This window comes from Odontomachus brunneus, unplaced genomic scaffold (assembly GCF_010583005.1).
Source record: "Odontomachus brunneus isolate Ranch 3 - 2012 unplaced genomic scaffold, Obru_v1 Obru_scaffold_055, whole genome shotgun sequence".
Taxonomy (NCBI): domain Eukaryota; kingdom Metazoa; phylum Arthropoda; class Insecta; order Hymenoptera; family Formicidae; genus Odontomachus; species Odontomachus brunneus.
Genome location: NW_022639505.1, coordinates 239,950 through 242,540, shown reverse-complemented (window position 1 = coordinate 242,540; position 2,591 = coordinate 239,950).

Sequence of the window (2,591 nt, the reverse complement as noted above, 5' to 3'; positions counted from 1 at the left end):
GCCAAAGCTGGCCGCTTTTGGGCGATTGATTCCTTCAGACGGTCCAATTGTTGACAGTACAGGTCCGAATTAAGAGTTTGACCGTAGGGGAGCAGCTCATAGTGGATGATTCCCTGCCAATCCGACCAAACACACAGCAAAGCCCTCCTCACCGTCAATCCTGGCTTGGCCACCGTTTGCGCCGGCTCACCGCATTTCGACCACGACCGTTTTCGCTTGACGTTGTCGTAAGTGACCCACTTTTCATCACCGTCAGAAATGGGTCAATTTTGTTGCGATTCAGCAGCGATTCGTAGATGGAAATTCGGTCCATGAGGTTTTTTGCGTTAACGTCTGGCACCCATACATCGAGCTTCTTTTTGTATCCAGCCTTATTCAAGTGGTTCCAAACGGCTTTTTGTGCAATGTTTAGTTCCTGGGCAATCAAAACAGTGCTTACATGACGGTCGGACTCGACGATTTCCATCATTTTATCGACATTTACGACAATTGGCCTTCCAGAGCGTGGTGCATCTTTGACATCAAAACGGGAACGGAACCGACGAAACCAAAATTGCGCGTGATTGGCTGTTCATCAGTATCAGGACCATAAACACTATTCACATTTTCAGCCGCCTGGCTTGCGTTTTCGCTTTTATCGAAGAAAAACTGTAAAATATGGCGTATTTTCTCTTTGCTGGGGTCCATCTTTGACGCGCGCTCAAACAATACTGAGTCAAACAATCACAAAACTGTCTGAGAAGTTTTTCTGAGTAGTACGAAATCTTATATTTCTAATGCCATCTAGCGCAAACCGATCGCACTTATACAACGCGAGATACACATTACTAAAGCCATCTATTTGAAAAATAATGGATTTCTTTTTACTACACCTTATATTATATATTAGTATTTAAATATTGACAATGCGTAAGTATTTTATCACTGGTCGAAGTATTACATATCAATATTTAAGTATTGAAATCAATCATAAGGTATGATTTGTAACATTAAATATTGAAATACTTGAGTACTAAAAGCTGTATTTGAATCACAGAATATTACTAAATACTGTACTTTTAATACTGAAAATAAGTAATTAATCAATGATTCTTAGTATGATATTTCTATAAGGGTCTCCCATACTTGATATATGATGATCCAATATAGAATTCTTCGGATCCGCTATATTTGTTCCTTGACAAGTATTTGGCGTATCATCTTTACTATAGACGTTTTTGATTATAATATATATTACATTCATATTCGTCAGTGTTTTTGGAAACTTCATGATAGTCACGATAACGTTTTCTTTGAAAGAGACTTATGACAAGATCGACAATCCATATTTCGACTAGATTCCGTCGCTTAAATATAACGAACAAAAGGAGAATAAAAGGAGAAAGAAAGTATTGATAGAGTGACGTTATTCTCAATTGAATGATGAGGTTTTCTTGTTCGATTGATGACACTTGCTTTACTTTCCAATCGGTTTTCCTCTAATTCTAATAACTGCTTTCCAGTAGCAATAACTCTGAGAATTTTTAGACATTTGGTTTATAGTAGCGCATTTGATTAGACCTCAAAATGTATGTTATACAGAGTTTGCAAGACCGTCAGGAATGGGAATAGTGTTTTTGGTAATTTGTTTATGGATTCCGTGATAGATGCCGGAGAGAAAAAATGAGATCTTAACGTACCCGTGTGCTTCTGTGTGTGTGCGCGCGTGCCTACAACTGATTTTTTTCTGCAATATTTCCTATAAGACATCCAATAGTGTATATCATACTCACTATTATCACTATGTTAATAATTACGAAAGATCACGTCAAAGATTGTTAATGTCGCTTCAAAAGAATTCCTTCAATTTTTCACCATTTTATCTCAACACCACCTATACGGGGAACTTGATAAGTTCCGAAGCTCAAAACTGACCATAAACACCTTCCATTCATCATCACAGATCATTCAAAGCCGTGAGAACTCGGGAAGAATCTTAATTCAATGCGTTTCAACCAACGTTACATACTGAAAAGTAGTCTCATTTCAACACCTTATTTAGCAAGTCAAACAGGTTGCCAAAAGTTTTCCCCAAGATTCCGGGCAGTCTTAGATGCATTTTTGGTTTGTATTTAAGTGTGGGAAACGTATAGAGTTGGTTTTATCCATTTCCCCGAGGGACAAAAAATCGGCTTTTTTAACATGGTTCTTTAATAATTTCAACGTAATACTTGACTTCTCTCACTGAGTTTTGTAACAACTTTAAATAAGCGTTCTCGAAAACTCTATATAAGCAATTAATATGTAAATTTTATCATACAAAATAATCCGTACAAAACATTATGCTACAAAATAATTCGTACAACAAACTGTACTTTTCTACTATACAGGGTGTTCAAAAAGTCCCGGACCGGTGAAATATCTCGAAAACTAAGCATTTTAGAAAAAAATGTTTCAGATAAAAGTTGTGGCGTTTAAAAAAATGTATTTACTGATCACATCAGTTTGACCTTGGGTTGCGTAGCGAAGGTCAGGTCAAGGTCACATTAATTTTTTTAAATGGAACACCCCATTTTTCATTGCATATTCTTATAGCACATCTCGAGAGCTTT